We start from the raw sequence: 14970 nt of genomic DNA, 5'->3' as shown, positions 1-14970 counted from the left end.
AAAAAGAAAGCAAGAAATCAGGTCTTGAAATGGAATGTGTTAATTGGTATCTTGCTTGTTAATTAGGTTTCACTGACACCTTTTCTCTCTTCTTTGCTTTTTGTTTAATGAGCTCCCTTGTTGTATTAGATATTAGGTAATTAACTAAAACAAAAAAATGTTTGCAGACCTATTTCAAGTCAATAATAGGATATGTATTAAATATAGCACAAGTTTCATTAACTGGATCATTGCACTTCAATAATGTTTAATCAATGGACCATAATATTTTTGTAGAATAAGGGTTTTTAATCCCAGACTATTAAAATAATAACAAAAGCTAGGAAAGCATCCATGTTGTTGCTTTCACATAAATCCATTGAATGCAATAAAAAGGCAGAAAAAAGAAAAAAACTTTGGGGAAGAAATGGAAGTACATTGATAAATAAACATGTTAGTAAAGGTAACTGTAACAAATATTGTAAAAACCTACCTCCTTTATCCTCCATGCTGCCAAACACTGCCCTGTTCATTTTCTCGAACGTCAGATTCCTGTGGTCCCTGCTGCACAGTGTGGCTCCTCCTGTCTACCACACATATTTGCCAGCACACCACAGATCACCAAAATGCTGCATTTGTCCTCTGTGATATGATCATACTTCAAAAAGATTTTTGACATTATTTGATGATCAGTGGTGTGCTGCCAAATATATGCACTTAAAAGAGAAGTATTCTATTTTTTCTTTTTTTTTGCTATTCATACTTACCTTGGTGGATGCAGCATCAGACCAAAGCTGCATCTGTCACCCCGGCGTCTCTGCACCGAGAACCCGAGCCACCGAACACCGCCGATGGCTCGGTTCTCACTCCTGGGAAGAGCAATGTTGACTATCAGTCAGTATCGCTTTTGCTCTACTTCTCCTCGCTCATTGGAGTGCTGAGTTGTGAAGGGGTGGGGAGCAGCGATCTCAGCGGCTCGCTGAGTGACTGAGACTGCCATCAATCAAGGCAGCTGGCAGATCCAGATCTGGAAGTTGGGATGATGCGCTGCCTCGACTGATGGCAGTGACGTCAACGGAGAGTGGACTTCAGAGCACTCAACGCTAAAAACGGGTCACAGGAGTGCAAAACAAATTGCACTCCTGTGACCCAGAGGAGAAGCCCAGCCTAAAATGCTCAGGCTGGTCTTCTCCTTTAACCTGTGATGTCTCCAGTTCCAGCTGGATGTTGCTTCGGAACCCACAATCGCTAAGCCTCTTCCAGGAAAGTGTGCAATGTGAATATTGGCACTTCCTCCTGTCTACCTCCAAATTACCACAGGATAGAGTAGGGATGTAGAGGCTGGCCGAAGGAACCATTGAGTACATTTGAAAATAAAGCATATGGAAACTCAAGGTTTCCATTTCTGTTGGTTTCAGGAAAATGTCAGCAGAAGATTTCTTTTGAACAGAATTTGATGGCATGGACATTAGTATATATTTGCAACCTTATTTTCAATTACTTTTTTTACTGGCACATTTAGGTAGCAAAGTCACTTTACTGCTTACCGACCAGCCGCCGCAGTTATACGGCGGCAGGTCGGCATTTCTGGGCGAGATCACGTAGCTATAAGTCATCTCGCCGAGCAGCCAATAGGGGCGCGCGTGCCCCCCACTCGCCAATGACGCCGATGCGCGTGCCCGGCGGTCGCGATCACCGCCGGGCACCCACGATCGCTCGTTTACACACACAGCTCCCGGTTCTATCAGGGGGAGAAATTACTGTTCGTCTGTTCATACAATGTACAATGTATCAACAGCGATCAGTCATTTCCCTAATCAGTCCACCCCCCTTTAGTTAGAACACACCCAGGGAACATACTTAACCCCTTCCTCGCCCCCTAGTGTTATCCCCTTCCCTGCCAGTGGCATTTTTATAGTAATCAATGCATTTTTATAGCACTGATCGTTATAAAAATGCCAATGGTCCCAAAAATGTGTCAAAAGCGTCCGAAGTGTCCGCCATAATGTCGCAGTACCAATAAAAATCGATGATCGCCGCCATTACTAGTAAAAACAAATATTAATAAAAATGCCATGAAACTATTGGCCTAAACTGAGGAAATTATATATATTTTTGGGTGATATTTATTATAGCAAAAAGTAAAAAATATTATTTTTTTTCAAAATTGTCGCTCTATTTTTGTTTATAGCGCAAAAACTAAAAACCGCAGAGGTGATCAAATTCCACCAAAAGAAAGCTCTATTTGTGGGGAAAAAAGGACGCCAATTTTGTTTGGGAGCCACGTCGCACGACCGCGCAATTGTCAGTTAAAGTGACGCAGTGCTGAATTGCAAAAAGTGGCCTGGTCTTTGACCAGCAATATTGCCAAGAATCTCGTCAGGAAAAACAATGTTTTTTTCCTGACGAGATTCTGGCCCGTGTGTACAGGGCTTTAGAGTAGAAAGTGTTTAACAATGAAGGGGGCAGAAAAAGTAGCGGGATGTTTTTTACCTTAGGGAATGTACAGACTGCCCACCCAAAGCTTACATTTTTACTCTAGACATCAGATAACTACATTATTTAAAATTGTCCTGTTGCCTGGTTTGTTGTGTTTGCTAATGATAGTTGTTAAATTATGTTTTCTTTACAACAATCACACCAAATGTAGGATTCTTGTTATCTTCTAGACCAGGGGTCCTCATACTATGGCCCTCCAGTTGTTCAGGAACTACAATTCCCATCATGCCTAGTCATGTCTGTGAATGTCAGAGTTTTACAATGCCTCATGGGACTTGTAGTTCCGCAACAGCTGGAGGGCCGTAGTTTGATGATTCCTGTTCTAGACAGAAAAAGGGACACCCACAGCACAAATTCACGTGAGAAGAAAAAGTCCTTAGTTGTATCAGGAGTCTGGCTGCAATAGATTATTTAAAACTCACATTAGGGATTATTATGTGGACTTTCTGTCGTAAAGGGCCACTCCACTTTCGTGAGGGAAAAAATAGCAAATAAAGAACCCAAACGTCATTTAACAAGGCACATAGAGGGTCAGGAGAGTGGTAGGGAGCACCAGGTGAAATGGATGCAGCTCCTCTCAGATTAGATATTGAGATCCTAATGCACATATAAAAAAAAAACACAAGAAGGTGCCTCCATCTAGGTGTAGCAATTTATTAAAAAGAATAAAAGACAATAAAAATGCATCTAGTAGTTAAAAGTGGATCAAGGCTTGTCATAAATCCATATAGACCTCCAAAGGATCACGGTGAGGCTTCAGAGCTCTGAAACATGTAGCCACACCCCCTCCACTTCCCGTCACCATCACCCAGCTGAGAGAGGTGCTGTTTGGAGCCACAGCCATCTTGCTACTTCTGGAAGTCGCTATTGCTTATGTTCCAGCCTGAAGCCTAACAGATGTACTTTCACTAAGAACTTAAGCCAGCCACATGTCTACATAGCTCTGCAGCCTCGCAGTGATCCTGTGAAGGTCTATAGGAGTTTATGACAATCCTTGATCCACTTTTAACTTGTGAATGCATTTTTATTGTCTTTTATTATTTTTAATAAATCTCTACACCTAGATGGAGGTGCTCTCTTAGCTTGCTTGAACTTTGACAAAGCAGATATTTGGAAGTGGTGAGTAAAACGTAGGAGCGGGTAGTTATAAGGGATTCTATAATCAGAATGATTGAATTTTTCACCATGATCATCTCATGGTTTGCTGTCTCTGTGGTACCAAAGTTCAGCATGTGTTGGATTGGGTTAATAAATTACTGGGAGGGGTTGGGCATGACCCAGCTGTCTTGGTCCATGCTGGGATCAATAACAGAATATATGGAAGGTGGAGGCTTCTTAACCACTTCCATACAGGGCACTTACGTACCTTCCCGCCCAAGCCAATTTTCAGCTTTCAGCACTGTCGCACTTTGAATGGCAATTGCGTGGTCATGCTACACTGTACCCAAACAAAATCGGCGTCCTTTTTTACCCACAAATAGAGCTTTCTTTTGGTGGTATTTGATCACCTCATTTTTTTTTTTTGCGCAACAACTAAAAAAAGACCGAAAATTTTGAAAAAAATTAAGTTTTTATTTTTTTCTGTAATTTTTTTGTAAATAAGTAAGTTTTCTCTTTCAATTACGGGCACTGATATGGTGGCACTGATGGGCACAGATGAGATGGCACTGATGGACATCGACGAGGTAGTACTGACGGGCACAGATGAAGTGGCACTGATTGGCGGCGCTGGTATGCGGCACTGATGGGCACACATAGGCGGCACTGATGGGCACACATAGGCGGCACTGATGGGCACTCATGGGTGGCACTGATGGGCACTCATGGGCGGCACTGATGGGCACTCATGGGCGGCACTGGGCACTCATAGGCGGCACAGATGGGCACTGCGGGGCGGCACAGATGGGCACTGTGGGGCGGCACAGATGGGCACTGTGGGGTGGCACTGATGGGCACTGTGGGGTGGCACTGATGGACACTGTGGGGCAGCACTGATGGACACTGTGGGGCGGCACTGATTTACTTGTTGCCAGTCAGTGCCCATTTGTGGGCACTGATTGGCATCTTTTTTTTTTCCCAGACTTTTTTTTTTTTTATTTGGACTTTTTTTTGTTTTGCCCTTCCCTGGTGGGCATCCCTGGTGGTCCATGTGGCGATCCGAGGTGGGGCTGCGCTGATAAACAATCAGCGCGAACCCCCCCTGTCAGGAGAGCCGCCGATCGGCTCTCCTCTACTCGCGTCTGTCAGACGCGAGTGAGGAAGAGCCATTGACGGCTCTTCCTGTTTACACCGTGATCAGCCGTGGTTGGACACGGCTGATCACGTGGTAAAGAGTCTCCGTGAGAGACTCTTTACCGAGATCGGTGTTGCGGGGTGTCAGACTGACACCCCGCAACAACGATCGCCGTGGTGTGCGCCCCCGGGGGCGCGCAGCGGCTCAGAACCCTGAGGACGTCATATGATGTCCAGTCAGGATTCTACAACCACTTTGCCGACGTCAATCTGTCATTGGCGGGCGGCAAGTGGTTAAGAATCAATTTAACAAACTAGGCTGCAAGGGAAGGACCTACAAAGTTATATTCTCTGGAATATTGCCTGTGCCATGTGCAACACAGAAATGACAGGGGAAGATTAGAGAACTGAATGCATGGCCAAAGACTTGGTGTAAGATGGAAGGCTATGGATTTCTAGAGCACTTGGCTGATTTTCATTGAGGTACGGCCGTTATGCTAAAGATGGTTTGTACCTAAATAGAAGGGGATCTGTTGTGCTGGGGAGGGGGCGTGAATTAGAATAGAATAGGGCAGACAGGTCAGTCACTCTAATGGAGGGTGGCATGGGGGAAAATGGAGGGATGGCAATAACAAGTAATAATGATTACAACCATTGGGTATTATAGTACTGTTTATACTACAAAACAATATGCAAATGTGCAAAATGCAACTGAAAATTAATGTGTTTTTAATCACCAGTGCCACATGTCTGCCAAGCATTATAGGTGAGTTTAAAGCTTTGGTGTTTACACAACCCCCCCCCCCCCCCCACCAAATCCACCTCCAGCAAATCCCCCAGCACACATTCTTTCCTTCACAAATCCCCACCACCACCGGGGAACTAGTCCTCCCCCCGAAACCCTCTATCCCTCTATCCTATCATAAATAATTTCCCCTTAAAATTTCTCCTCTTAGCACAATTCCTCTTACCCCAAAATTAACCCTCATAGCAGAAATCCTTTATCCCCAAAATCTACCCTCTAGAACAATCCTCCCCAAACCCCTCTCGGCACCCAGCACTAATCCTCTCTATCCCATTCCCCCCCAACACAAATCATATATCCCCCCCCCCGCCAATATTCTTCTTCATAGCACCCCCAACAATAATCAATATTCACTTATTACTTATTACTATTAAAAAAAATGTAATTGTGTCTGTCTGATAACATCAGCTCTATGTTTATGTATCATGTATTATCATGTCATCATGTCATCTTATGTTTCAGACTCCAGATTTCTTCATAAGAAAGGTACCTGAACAACTATGTGAATCTGACTTTCAGCTGTCACTGATAATAAGAGCAAGTGCTAATACGAGCTATATATGTGATGCAAGATACCAGAAAACAAGAAATATTGAATTTGGTGTGCAGGTAATATGTAGCTAAATAACCCCAAATTTCTGGGGTAAATGCAATTGTGAATTCCTGCCATTATCTTTCTGGAGAAAAAAAACAAAAACATGCTCTGGCTTCTCTAAGGTTCACAAGAGTTGTGACACACTGAGAGACTCTTATGAAGGCAGGTTGTGCTATTCACTTATTCCTAATCACTTTGACTTTTCCAAAAACAAGGTATACACAGCACATACAGTACCTGCCGCCGAGAATGTGTTTTTAGCACGACGGCATCGCGCTGATTCTCGGCGACAGGGTGCCGACATCTCGCGCTTGCTGGAATAGTAAAAGCACATTCCAGCAAGCGCGTCATAGAAGCGACGAGAGATCCGACTTGGATTCCCGCCAATTCTACACGTGTGCGGCGTTTGTTATGAATCCTGAGGGGGACGTCCCCGCCGGATTTTAAATAAAAATCCGGCATGGGTTCCCCCCTCAGGAGCATACCGGGCCCTTAGGTCTGGTATGGGTTGTAAGGAGACCCCCCCTACGCTGAAAAAACGGCGTAGGGGGTCCCCCTACAATCCATACCAGACCCGTATCCAAAGCACGCTACCCAGCCGGCCAGGAAAGGAGTGGGGACGAGCGAGCGCCCCCCCCCCCCTCCTGAGCCGTACCGGGCTGCATGCCCTCAACATGGGGGGGTTGGATGCTCTGGGGCAGGGGGGCTCACTGCGGGGCCCCCCCACCCCAGAGCACCCTGTCCCCATGTTGATGAGGACAGGGCCCCTTCCCGACAACCCTGGCCGTTGGTTGTCGGGGTATGCAGGCGGGAGGCTTATCGGAATCTGGGAGCCCCCTTTAATAAGGGGGCCCCCAGATACCGGCCCCCCCCTAAGTGAATGGATATGGGGTACATTGTACCCCTACCCATTCACCTAGAGGAAAAATGTTAAAGTTAATAAACACGACAAAAGGGTTTTTTAAATTTATTAATCTGCTCCGGAGGCACCCCCTGTCTTCTTTAGCTCTTTTCACCAGGGGGGGCTTCTTCTTTGACGTCTTTGGGTGGGGGCCGCTCTTCTTCGCCGCCGTCTGGTTCTCTTCCACCTCCGGGGGGGTCGCTTTTATAAAAGCGCCCACCCCCCGGCGGGTTTCCTCTGACGTCTTCGGCGGGGGGTGATGTGCTTCTCAGGGGGGGGCTTCTTCTTCCGCTATCCGGGGGGGTCTTCTCCGCTATCCGGGGGGTCTTCTCCACTCTCCGGGGGTCTTCTATGTTCGCCGCTCTCCGCTGTTGACTCGGCGCACCCCGGTTCTTCCTCCCGCTGTCCGGTGCCTTCTCCTTCAGCGCTGAACATCTTCTTCTTCTTCTGTGCTGTGACGTCTTCTTCTTCTTCTGTGCTGTGACGTCTTCTTCTCTTCTTCAGCCTTCTCCCGATGTTGACACGTTGCCTCTTCTCGCTGCAATGACAGGTGCGCGGTTTGCATCTGACTTATATAGGCCTCACAGTCCCATCATGCTCCGTACCTACCCATGTGATACCTACCCACGTGGGTAGGTACCGGAGCATGATGGGACTGTGAGGCCTATATAAGTCAGATGCAAGCCGCGCACCTGTCATTGCAGCGAGAAGAGGCGACGTGTCAACATCGGGAGAAGGCTGAAGAAGAGAAGAAGACGTCACAGCACAGAAGAAGACGTCACAGCACAGAAGAAGAAGAAGAAGACGTTCAGCGCTGAAGGACAAGGCACCGGACAGCGGGAGGAAGAACCGGGGTGCGCAGAGTCAACAGCGGAGAGCGGCGAACATAGAAGAAGACCCTCCGGAGAGTGGAGAAGACCCCCCGGATAGCGGAGAAGACCCCCCGGATAGCGGAAGAAGAAGCCCCCCCTGAGAAGCACATCACCCCCCGCCGAAGACGTCGGAGGAAACCCGCCGGGGGGTGGGCGCTTTTATAAAAGCGACCCCCCTGGAGGTGGAAGAGAACCAGACAACGGCGAAGAAGAGCGGCCCCCACCCGAAGACGTCAAAGAAGAAGCCCCCCCTGGTGAAAAGAGCTAAAGAAGACAGGGGGTGCCTCCAGAGCAGATTAATAAATTATTTTAAAAACCCTTTTGTCGTGTTTATTAACTTTAACATTTTTCCTCTAGGTGAATGGGTAGGGGTACGATGTACCCCATATCCATTCACTTAGGGTGGGGGGCCGGTATCTGGGGGCCCCCTTATTAAAGGGGCTCCCATATTCCGATAAGCCTCCCGCCCGCATACCCCGACAACCAACGGCCAGGGTTGTCGGGAAGGGGCCCTGTCCTCATCAACATGGGGACAGGGTGCTCTGGGGTGGGGGGGCCCCGCAGTGCGCCCCCCTGCCCCAGAGCACCCAACCCCCCCATGTTGAGGGCATGCAGCCCGGTACGGCTCAGGAGGGGGGGCGCTCGCTCGTCCCCACTCCTTTCCTGGCTGGCCGGGTAGCGTGCTTTGGATACGGGTCTGGTATGGATTGTAGGGGGACCCCCTACGCTGTTTTTTCGGCGTAGGGGGGGGTCTCCTTACAACCCATACCAGACCTAAGGGCCCGGTATGCTCCTGAGGGGGGAACCCATGCCGGATTTTTATTTAAAATCCAGCGGGGACTTCCCCCTCAGGATTCATAACAAACACCGCACACGTGTAGAATTGGCGGGAATCCAAGTCGGATCTCCCGTCGCTTCTATGACGGCTGTGTCTCCATCGCGGCAAGCCAGCTCGGCGCTGGTTCCTGCGATGGGGCTCGTAGGTGGTCAATCTCGTCGAGAAAGGGAGAGAGATTGACACAATATCGCGGTCACCTACTGTATTAGCCAAAGCAAGATATCCAATTCAGCAACACCTAACAATGATTCATCTCTGCACCCTGATTTCAGATAGAGGCTGGGTCTTCACAAAACTCTTGACTCATGCATTGACATTATTGAATTGAAGCCTTCAAATTGCTGAATAGTCAACCGATATCAATTAAAGGACTTTCATATGTTTACGGAAACTTCATGCAACAGAGCCTACTTCCCTTCCTGACAGACTCCATGGCAGCATAGGTATGGTTAACCTGGCTCTACTCCAACCCTATAGGACTCCACCCCATAAATCTTTGCTCTGAGCCAGAGGCCATGTTCCTTTTTTGTCCTCCTCCTAAGGACCACAATAGTTGAAATCTTGCCTTCAATAAAGTGTTGACAATTGAGACCTGGTTGTTCCGCAAGCTGTGTCCCAGAAGACGTGTGGAGTCTCCAGCAGTCCCCAGCTATTAGTAGGGTGGAGAAAAGTAATGGATGCAGTGCCATGAAAAACTTAAACCTGGCCATTGGCAGGCAAGTGGCAGTATGGCCTAAGAGCCTAGCTATTAGCAGGTGGCCATAAATGTCCTGAACCTGTGCAGCAGCATCTTTTGGATGTAGAAGGGCGATGGATGCAGTGCCATGAAGAGCTTAAGCCTGGCCATTGGCAGGAAAATTGGCAGTACGGCTTAAAGGAGTTGTAAAGGTTCATGTTTTTTCACCTTAATGCATCCTATGCATTAAGGTGAAAAAACATCTTAAGATTTTCAGCCCCCCAGCTCCCCGTTTTACTTACCTGAGCCCTGGAAGTCCCGCAATGCAAACGCGCTCTTCATCTCCCCTGTCTTCTCGGTTCTTCATTGGATAGATTGATAGCAGTGCAGCCATTGGCTCATGCTGCTGTCAATCAAATTCAATGACGTGGCTGCCGGGGGCAGGGCTGAGTCCTGTAGTAGGTGGCTATGGACACAGAATACAGTATTTGGGAATGCACCTGCGAGGTAAGAGCGCTTCCCAGGGGGGTTAACAGGAGTGGGGAGGAGTCAAGACAGCTGCCGTGGGACCCCAGAAAACGCCATTAGGGGCAACTCTGTGCAAAATGAGCTGTACAGTGGAGGTTAGTATGATATATTTGTTATTTAAAAAATGTAAACATTTACAACCCTTTTAAGAACCTAGCTATTATCAGGTCACCATAAATGCTGTGGATCCGTGCAGCAGCGTCTTCTGTATCCAGGCATGGCCGTTGATGTATACTTTTATATTGCATATTCCATGGCAGCAGTTTTTGTGTGTTTGTTTTCTTCCCTGGCTTGAGCACATTTGCATTCCAAGCCGCTGATCTCTCTCTCTTCTGTTCTGCGGTCCCTTGGTTGCTTCTGCCCAGGGACTCAGTGCATGTGCATCATTACAGTGGAGAAATTCAATCAGCAGTCAGTACTGTTGATATTAGGATTTCTCTGTGGTCAGCTTGAAGCAGTTTCCCTAAAATCTGTGTACAATCATCACAGGTATATGCTCTGCATTAACACCCTTATATTCTGCCTCTGTGTGATTATGCTATGATTCTATGACCTATAATGGTCATAGAATCATTATGGTCCGATGGTCAATGGTCCCAAAAATGTGTCAAAATTGTCCGATGTGTCCGCCATAATGTCGCAGTCACAAAAAAAAATAGCTGATCGCCGCCATTAGTAGTAAAAAAAAAAAATATTAATAAAAATGCCATAAAACTATCCCCTATTTTGTAAACACTATAAATTTTGCGCAAACCAATCGTTAAACGCTTATTGCGATTTTTTTACCAAAAATATGTAGAAGAATACGTATGGGCCTAAACTGAGGAAAAAAAATATTTATTATAGCAAAAAGTAAAAAATATTGAATTTTTTTTCAAAACTGTCGCTCTATTTTTGTTTATAGCGCAAAAAATAAAAAACACAGAGGTGATCAAATACCACCAAAAGAAAGCTCTATTTGTGGGAAAAAAAGAACCTGCATATTGGTCTGGGTCTTAAGTGGTTAAGGTACTCCAACAGATGGATGAACCACTAAATGGGGTCGCCACCCTGGCTAATTTCACTACCGAGATTGGCCAGCTTTCCCCTTTCCTCCTCTGAGGCCTCGTACACAAGACTGGACATGTCCGCTGAAACTGGTCCGCCGACCAGTTTCAGCGGACAGATCCAATCGAGTGTACAGGCTAGAGGACAGATTTCCAGCGGACAAATGTTTCTTAGCATGCTAAGAAACATGTCCGCTGGAAAGCTGTCCGGCGGACATGTCCGCTGGTTAGTACGTCTAACCAGTGGACCGAAATCCCGCGCATGCATCAAATTGATTCGACGCATTGCGTGGAAGCATTGAACTCGCGCGAGAGAGAACGTCGGTGTCGTCTACATCACCGCGTTCTCTGTCCGCACGGATTTCGGTTTGATGGTGTGTACAGCCATCAGACCGAAATCTCCGAGCGGACATGTCCGATGAAAACGGTCCGCGGACCGTTTTCATCTGACATGTCCGCTGGTGTGTACGAGGCCTGAGAGATGCAGTCCCTGCAGTCATTTCTACAATTCATGCCCTATCCATCAGTCTTCCAGTTGTCTGAAGAGCACCCCTGCATGGTTGTGGATTTACCTGTTTTCCATATTTTCCAAATTTGGATTAATGGACTACATTCATTTCACCTTTAGACAATTATATTTGTTGGACTTCACATTGCATTTTGTATACCCACACACACATTTTTACTTTGTTTGTGCACCTTTATTTCACATGAGGCTTAGTGCTACATTTTCACCATTTTCCATTTAGAATTTTTGTCTCATTCTTATGTAGCAGCTTTAGTCACTTATTTCACCATTTATGATTGTGTTTTCACATATCATTATTATCATTTCTGGTTTGCGCAATATTCCCCACCTTTCCTATGCTCTAATTGGCGGCTGACTGGTATCTCTCGGCCGCCGGTGCAAGCTTTAACCTGCCAGCAGCGTCCCTTTATCATCTCCGGACTGTCCGTGGTGAAGTGCGCGTGCAGGGGATGCCTCAACGTGCACGCAGTGTCATGACGTCCCGCGTTTTGCATTGGAGATGACGACAGCGGTCGGGGCTTGTCAGCCTTCTGGGTCGCCGAGGGTGCCAAACATGGGCCACTCATCCAGCGGCCCGGACACCATATTTCCAGGGGGGAGGTGGCACCTGCGACCGATTACCCTATCTGTCAAACCCCTCAGGCATACATAAATGACCGGCTGCTTGAGAATCGATCCATGATTCCATGCAGGCCAGGATGGATGGCACTGCACGCATTCTCTCTCGGCATCAGAGTCCCTACCTTTCTTGCCTAATTTCAGTTAGGTTCCTAATAACACATATAGCCAGATTCAGAAAGACTTACACCGGCGTATCTACAGATACGCGGCATAAGTGTAAATATGCGCCAGCGTATTTATGTTCCGTACCCACAGAACAAGATACGCCCAAAAATAGGCTTCCTCCGACCGACGTAACTTTCCTACGCCGGCGAATAGTGGGCGCATATTTCCGCTTGACACATCTTGCGCTCACATTGATTTCCTATTTAAATATGCAAATGAGGGAGATACGCCGATTCACGCATGTAAGTGCACCCAAAACAGGCTACGCGCAGTGCGCGTAAGTCGTACGTCAGGCCTAAAGTTATTCCATCAAAAAGCTGGAATATCTTTGCACCAGACGTGCACAGGTCAGCTGGAGAGCAGCTACAGCAGCACTGTTACGGACGAGCTGAGCAAGCTGAGCAACCACACTTGCAGGAGAACACATCTGTGTGCCAACATGCCAGGGGCAGGCGTGGTCCTAGCACTACTAATGGGTCCACCGACTCGTAGGAGGGCACAGGAGAGGATATACCACATGTGCATGGACGTCTTTGGCATGGGTGATTCCGAGGTGTATCACATCTTCAGATTCAGCCCTGATGCCATCCTAGAATTAGCCACAACCCTGCATGATGACATCACCAGCAAGACACCGTGCACATGCAGTGCAGCCACTGGTTAAGGTACTGGCAACACTGCATTTCCTCGCCAGTGGATCTTTTCAGCGTATAAGTGAAGTTGTGGCTGGGATGTCCCAATCCACCATGAGCAGATGTGTGCACCAGGTTGTCCCCGCAATCCTCAAACGCATGTCCCACCACTTCATCAGACCCACCCATGAGCATCTGCGGCAGAAGGTAATGGCGGATTTCTACAAAATTGCCAGATTTCCACGCACTGTGGGGACCATTGATTGCACACATGTGGCACTACGGCCCCCCCGTGACACAGAGCACATATACTGCAATCGGAAGCACTGGCATTCCATCAATGTACAGGTGATAGCCGATGCCCAATGCCTCATATGGCACGTCCGTGCCAAACACCCAGGGTCCAGCCACGACAGCTACATATACCGTCAAAGCACCATCCCAACAGATTTTGAACAGAACGTGTATGGGGACAGCTGGCTGGTTGGTGAGTGACATGGGTGTCAGGCATGACTGTCCGACCCCATGATGCAGACATCACAAGGGGCACATGCACGACTAACATCCTCCTGTCTTTTCCCTTCCAGGTGACTCTGCATATGCACTTGGACCCCATCTCATGACTCCATACCGGAATCCCTAAACCACAGGAGAGCAAAACTACAATGCTGCACACATATGTACCCGTGCAGTGGTGGAACGCACATTTGGCCTCCTGAAGTCCCGTTTCCGATGCCTGGATAAGTCCGGGGGGACCCTGTTGTATTCCCCAAACTTTGTGTGCCAGATCATCAGTGCATGTTGCGTGCTGCAAAACTACGCCATGAAAAAGGGCCTGGAGATTGGCCTACGTGATGACCTGACCCCCCAACCACAGAGTCCCCCCCTAACCAAGGGTACACCGTCTGCTGAGGGAGCAGCAGTCAGGAGATGCCTCACAGAAGACATGTTTGCATGTTAAACACACACATTCATCATGGCACAAGGAGAATGCACGCATGCACACCACTGTGGTCCCTAGCTCACACACACCACATCCACATCACATTGGATTAGCCCAAGTCCACCATGCATGACTTGGTGGGAGCAGCAATGCCACGCCAAGGCTCCAATTATGTCAGTGTCCATTCATACCACATTCACACGGGTCGTGGGGATCACTTCTCCCCAACGAACGAGGGTGACACCCCTTACTGGCAGGAGTGTCACCCCCCATTCACACACCAGTCACACTGTAGCCAGCACTCCTCACCGTGTGCTTTAAAAAATACAAAAAAGGCTCATGACCTGAGCATTAAACAATAAAACTCATATCCTGAGTCCCAAAAAAATAAAGCCACTCATTTGGGCTGACGGGGGCTGCGCCTGGTGGCAGCTCTCTGTCTCCTCAGCTGCCTTGGGGGAGCCTGGGGTGGGGGGGTGGGACATCTGGAGGTGGCTCATCCCCGGGTGTGCCACACCTGGCAGGTGATGGCTGCCTGCCCTCCAAGGCCACAGCAATTCGGCTCAGGAAGTAACTTGTCTGGGCCTGTGTCCTCAGCTGGCGGGTGACGTTATGCCACTGGTTGCGCTGCCTCTGCCTCCCCTCCTCCTGTATGGCAGCCATGTTGGCGTGGACGGCCTCAGTGAGTGTCTGAACCTCTGCCACTAGGTTCACACTGCTGCACTATTGTCATTGCCATCCAGCACTGCATCATATATCTGGGCAGTGTTATGTGCCACCTGCTGCAGGTGCCCGGCTATCTCCCCCATATGCCGGGTCTGCTGGCCCTGGTCCAGGGCTAGTTGGTCCTGGACACTTATAGGTACACCCCTGGTCTTCCTTGTCGCCTTTCTTGGGGCAGAAGACGCTTGCGAGCGGGTGTAGGGTGAGCCCCTTGAGGGGGTTCCCCTGCTGGTGGCAGACACAGAGGGGCTTCCCCTGATGGGAGGGGAGCTGTGAGAGGGGCCAAGCAAAACACTGGACTCCTCTATAATGATGCCTATCTGCCCAAGGTCCACCGACTCCTCCACCACCTCCTCGAGAGGAGAGGTGTGGGCACTCCCCTCCAC

The sequence above is a fragment of the Rana temporaria genome, chromosome 2, assembly GCF_905171775.1.
Source record: "Rana temporaria chromosome 2, aRanTem1.1, whole genome shotgun sequence".
Lineage (NCBI taxonomy): Eukaryota > Metazoa > Chordata > Amphibia > Anura > Ranidae > Rana > Rana temporaria.
Note: the sequence above shows the minus strand (reverse complement) of the source record.